Source organism: Theropithecus gelada, chromosome 1 (genome assembly GCF_003255815.1).
Source record: "Theropithecus gelada isolate Dixy chromosome 1, Tgel_1.0, whole genome shotgun sequence".
NCBI classification, from domain to species: Eukaryota; Metazoa; Chordata; class Mammalia; order Primates; family Cercopithecidae; genus Theropithecus; species Theropithecus gelada.
In genome coordinates, this window is record NC_037668.1 from 22,837,557 (window position 1) to 22,843,905 (window position 6,349).

The window sequence follows — 6,349 nt, forward strand, 5'->3', positions numbered from 1 at the left end:
ATTTTATGTACAATTTGGCTTAAAGAAAAATAAGTGTCTCTAGCACCACCATACTTTTTCTTTCTGTACCTTATGATGTAAATTTTGCTATTTGATTTTCCCCTGAGTTGTTTCCTTTAATATGCAAATTTAAGGCTATTTAGCTGACAACTGCCTAGTTGTAAAATAGGTTATCAAGAATCTGAAAGTCTAAGATAGAAAAAAAAAGGGATCTTTATAAATCTATAAAATGTACTTCCATCAGCATGTCTAATACATCTATTTATTTGTGTTGTGTACACATTGTTTCACTACTAAAAATATATAGAGGAGATCTAGTTAATTGGCTTAAAGGAAAACAAAAGCACTTAAATATGTTATCAGGAAAAAAGAGTAGTCAAATGCATTTTCAAGTTTATGCAACTTAAGTAAAATCTTTAATCAGTAAACTAGCTTTTAAATTATTGACAAAGTAATATTAGAAATGTCTTAAGAATTGCCAGCATACATTTTTGTTTTGCATTTAATAATCAAGCAATTTCATACTTATCCCTGCCAAATACTATAAGGTATCAAAATTTGGCATAGTGGTTGCAAAACTATAAATACCTATTATTTAATTTAATATAAGCTTAGATTATAAATTATGACAAATTTGTTTACAAGTATTTATCCCATTACATTTATCTAATTATTTTATTTTAAATGTTTACCTAGATGATTGATGAAAACTGTAATTGTCATGATTTAAAGCTATGAAACCACCATTGCAAAATTATAACTGAGACAGTGAAAAAGATGTGACCCAGCCCAAAACAGAATGATCTTTGCTGAATAATTTTTAATAAATAAGACATTGATATTGATTTAACAAAAATAGCTGCATCTTGAATTTAGTAAGATTACCATAACTTCTAATCTTGTGGCTTTATGCAGTCTAGTCTGCAGGAAGAAAGGAAGTTTGTTTTGGGAAAGGACTGTTATCATCTTTATTTCAAAGTTAAACTATAAACTAAGTTCCTCCCAAAGTCCAGGAATAAACAAGGACACCGTAGAGATTAGAAGCAAGATGGAGTTAGTTAGGTCATATCCTTTTCACTGTCTCAGTTATACTTTTGCTGTGGCGGTTTCATAACCTTAAATCATGACTATTACAGTTTTCATAAATAATCTAGGTAAACATTTAAAATAAAATAATTAGGTAAATGTAATGGGATAAATACTTGTAAACAAACTTGTTGTAATTTAGAATCTAAGGTTATATTAAATTGAGTAACAGGTATTTCATTACTTGAGTAATTTCTGATAAATATATAGTATAGGAAGATGTTCTTGCTAAAAACAAGTGTGTCGTTTTTTTAAAAAGGTGAACCAGTTTTGTCTAATTCAAAGCTTATTTAAAGGTTGTATATAAAACAAGGTAAAAGGAACCAGCAAACAAAAGAGATGACAGTAAAGTTATAAAAATAAAGAGGTATTTTTTTGTGTGTGTGGTAAAAAAGCTTAAAGAGAAGTAATTTTATATAAAAAATAATTTTGTATGGTAAATTTAGTACTAAAATAAAATGACTGTTTAAGAAAGAGGGATGTTCAGGAAAAACCAGAAAGTCCAAGCCTGTCTTGAACAGTTGATGTAAGGTACCATAAGCGGATTTATATATAAAAAAATTATATGATCAAGTAGTCATATTATTATTAAGTTTTGGTTTGCTTAGGAAAAAGAAACTGAGATAACATTTTTTAAATTTAAATTAAGGATATTACATCCATGAATCTTCCTGAATGTGCTTTTAAAGTCCTTGTGACATTGAGTTACAGGGCTTTGACTCCTGGGTCTAAAAATTACACCAAATCTTGGTAAATCTTAAACACTAACAGCAATTCAAGCCTCATCTTCAGGTCCTGGAGAAGATGCCAATATAAATAAACTACATTCCTAAAGCAGAAGGCCAGAAATTAAAGCCATTCAACTGCTCAAGGCCCAAGGACTATCTCAGAAGAGGTAGGTGTATGAGATTGTAAGGCCCATTTTAAGAGATTAAGTTCAGTTTCTTTTATAAATGAATCATTAATGTCAAAGGCACACTGATGCAAGACCAGCATATGGACCGCTGTGTCAAATTAACAAGGTTTTCTTGAAGCATTAACTGACACCTTAATAAAGATTATAAATGTTATAAAAGGCTATGGGAGGTATATCTTATGGTCAAGATTGAAATTTTATAGATAGTTTATAAAATTTTGAAAAAAAATTAATTGGTTTCATCCTGTTTTCATTAGGGCTTACTGTTTGGAAATTAAACCTCCTCTTTCAAAGAATGATGGCTTTTGCCTTTTTTTTCCCCTGAAATCCTTGAGTTATCAGTGTAGTTAAAGGAATGACTTATTTTACAATGCCTTGTGATTGTATTTTGTGATATCAAGTATTTTTAAACCTTTGATATTTGACAAGCTTCCAAAATCAAATAAAAAATTATCTCTTTTTCTGACCGAATTAATCCTTTAAGATATTAGTTTTCCTAAAGTCCAAAAATGACATAATTACCTTTTTTGGTACAAAAATAACACAAAGAATGTTCAAATATGAAATGGTGTTTGATTTTTTGGGGGTCTGTATTTGTATAAACATGTTATTGGTGTGTGTTCCAAAATTATGGGGAAATTGTATACTTCTGGTATAACTTGGCATACATTATCAGTAATTATAATTGTTATGTTAAAATTATTGTGGGCCACAGAGGTAACAAATTTCCTTCTCAATTGTGTCTTTGACTATGGCTGCCCTAAAACGTTTGTCATCCACAGCCAATTGTTATCTTGTTTTGGTCCTCTTTAGAAGGTGGTTTTATAAGCAGCTACAAAACTCTAACAGGTGCTCTTGAATGTAGGTTTATGATAACTTTGGAGGTAGTAACATCAGAATAGAAGAAAAACTTTCAGGACTCATGGAGAGCTAATATGTTCTTGAGTATCAAACAGAACAGTTATTAACTGCATGGACTGAACTAATCTTTTTGACTTTTTGCTTAAAATGTTTGCTGATCCTTTGTTTTGTTTTTTCAGTCTTGGAAGTATTCTTTTGAGCTATTGACAGCTTTTAACAATTTAGTATACTCCTATGAACAAAATTTGGAGCATATTTCTTTCTCTCTACCTGATTTCTCCAGAATTTGAAAGCTATTTGTCAATATTGTTAACTTATGGTGATACAGTTATTTGCATAAGTGCAATAAGAATCTGTTTTCATTTGCAACAGGACACAATTGGAGTAACTGGTTATTTTACCAAGGCTTTGACTGGAATGGTATGATTTCCTTTAAGGACTCAAACTTGATTTATGGAACTAACAAAGACTTTGGAAAAACTGTCCTCTTATTTTGTGTACACAGTTCCTGTGCAGGGTTTCTGACCTGTGGTAAGTAAAGAATGTCGCTTTCTGACAGTCCCAGAAGACCCAGGTTTATGTTGGAACCCTCAAGAGGAGAGGAAATTCACCAAACCCATGGATATTTCATGGCACAAATCCATGGTTGGGCTCAGCTTTAAAAAAAGTCTTACCCGAGACTCCTACTATGGAACAAAGTTCCATCAACACCAATTTAAAAGCTTATGTAAAAAATTATTCTTGCTGCACTGTGTACAAATGATTTGACCAAGTGTAATAAAGCAAAACCAGTAGTACCATGATTTGTCTTTAGCAAAAATGGGTCACTGGAGAGAGAAAAATTATGTTTCAAAAACTATAGTACACCTGTTGTTAGATTCTAGCCTTTTCTCATGTTTTTTCAGTTTTTATTATTTTCTACAGTTTGGACCAAATTGTAATTTTTCTTTTCTTTTCTTTTTTTTTGGTGCCAATTTTAAATAGTTTTATTTAAGACATTGCATTTTCCACTTACAATACAGTGTTTATAAAGTGCAATGTTATTTCCTTCCCCTGTGCATGTTCCATATTCAAGTATTGAGAATGCCCAGTAACTTACTATAGCAGCTTAAATTTTTAAAACTGCCACAGAATTTGCTACAAATTTAGGTCCTTCAAATGTTTTAAATGTGTGGAACAATGCTACACCTATACTTGGGTTGGCTTAATCAACCTCTTCAATAGTGGGCCCTGAGGAAGCACCACCAGAGGGAGGAGCTCCACCACCAGGGAATCCCCCAGGCATTCCTCCTGGCATGCCTCCTGCACTCTGGTACAGCTTGGTGATGATGGGGTTGCAAACTTTCTCCAGCTCTTTCTACTGATGTTCAAACTCTTCCTTCTCGGCAGTCTGATTCTTATCAAGCCAGTTGATAATTTCATTACACTTGTCCAGAATCTTCTGTTTGTCCTCATCGTTAATCTTGCCTTGAAGTTTCTCGTCTTCGACAGTTGCTTTCATGTTGAATGCATAGGACTCAAGTGAATTCTTGGATGATACCTTGTCCCTCTGCTTCTCATCTTCAGCTTTGTACTTCTCAGCTTCCTGGACCATACGTTCAATGTCTTCCTTGCTCAAACGGCCCTTGTCATTAGTGATAGTAATCTTATTCTCTTTTCCTGTACTCTTGTCCACAGCAGAGACATCCAGGATACCATTGGCATCAATGTCAAAAGTGACTTCAATCTGAGGAACACCTCGGGGTGCAGGAGGTATGCCCGTGAGTTCAAACTTGCCAAGCAGGTTGTTATCCTTGGTCATGGCACGTTCACCTTCATAGACCTGAATAAGCACACCAGGCTGGTTGTCAGAATAGGTAGTGAAGGTCTGTGTCTGCTTGGTAGGAAAGGTGGTATTACGCTTAATAAGAACGGTCATTACTCCACCAGCAGTTTCAATACCAAGGGAAAGAGGAGTGACATCCAAGAGCAACAAATCTTGAACATTTTCAGACTTGTCTCCAGACAGGATGGCTGCCTGGACAGCTGCACCATAAGCAACAGCTTCATCAGGGTTGATGCTCTTATTCAGTTCTTTTCCGTTGAAGAAATCTTGGAGAAGCTTCTGAATCTTGGGGATACGAGTAGAACCACTAACCAGGACAATATCATGAATCTGTGACTTGTCTAGTTTGGCATCTCGAAGGGCTTTCTCTACTGGGTCCAGGGTGCCACGGAACAGGTCAGCATTCAATTCTTCAAATCGGGCACGGGTAATGGAGGTATAGAAGTCGATTCCTTCATAGAGAGAATCGATCTCAATACTGGCCTGGGTGCTGGAAGAGAGAGTACACTTAGCACGTTCACAAGCAGTATGAAGGCGTCTTACAGCTCTCTTGTTCTCGCTGATGTCCTTCTTATGCTTGCGCTTGAACTCTGCAATAAAATGGTTGACCATTCAGTTGTCAAAATCTTCTCCACCCAAGTGGGTGTCTCCAGCTGTAGACTTGACCTCAAAGATTCCATCCTCAATAGTGAGGATTGACACATCGAAAGTGCCACCTCCCAGGTCAAAGATAAGCACGTTTCTTTCTGCTCCAACCTTTTTGTCTAAGCCGTAAGCAATAGCAGCAGCAGTTGGCTCATTAATAATTCTAAGTACACTGAGACCAGCAATAGTTCCAGCATCTTTGGTAGCCTGACGCTGAGAGTCATTAAAATAAGCTGGCACTGTGACCACAGCATTGGTAACAGTCTTCCCAAGATAGGCTTCTGCAATTTCCTTCATCTTTGTCAGAACCATAGAGGATACCTCCTCTGGATAGAAGCTTTTGGTCTCTCCCTTATATTCTACTTGGACCTTGGGCCTGCCAGCATCATTCACCACCATGAAGGGCCAATGCTTCATATCAGACTGGACAACAGCATCATCAAATCTGCATCCAATCAGACGTTTGGCATCAAAAACTGTGTTGGTGGGGTTCATTGCAACTTGATTCTTTGCAGCGTCTCTGATCAACCGTTCAGTGTCCGTAAAGGCAACATAGCTTGGAGTGGTTCGGTTTCCCTGATCATTGGCAATTATCTCTACTTTTCCGTGCTGGAAAACACCCACACAAGAGTAGGTGGTGCCAAGATCAATACCAACTGCAGGTCCCTTGGACATAGTTGCTGGCGTGTAGGCCTGGCTCCAATAAAGACAAAAGTCACCAAATTGTAATTTTTCTTGGTTACAAGTCTTCAAAAGTCTACAAGTCCATACTAATGTATGGACTTCAAAATAATGTGGCGTATGTTGATTTTTACAGGATTGTTCTTTTGTTTGTTGTTGTTTTTTCTCCTTCCCTGCCCCCTGTTTTCTATTCACAGGACATGAAACTTTCACAGTCTGCTAAAAATGAGTTTTTGGGACCTATCTAGGAATAAACTGTCCTAGCCGTAAGAGATTAGATGAAACCTGAGACCAGAGACTCATTTTTTTTTTTTTCTAAAATGCGTTCTCCAAAA

The 6,349-nt window shown here is 35.8% G+C and overlaps 1 pseudogene across 1 annotated transcript; it reads right to left on the reverse strand.

Annotated features, from left to right (window-relative positions):
• Positions 1-3,820: 3,820 nt before the first annotated feature.
• On the reverse strand, positions 3,821-6,050 carry LOC112622512 (annotated as a pseudogene). The gene has a single exon (XR_003118999.1). The product of XR_003118999.1 is annotated as a heat shock cognate 71 kDa protein pseudogene (transcript).
• Positions 6,051-6,349: the final 299 nt, after the last annotated feature.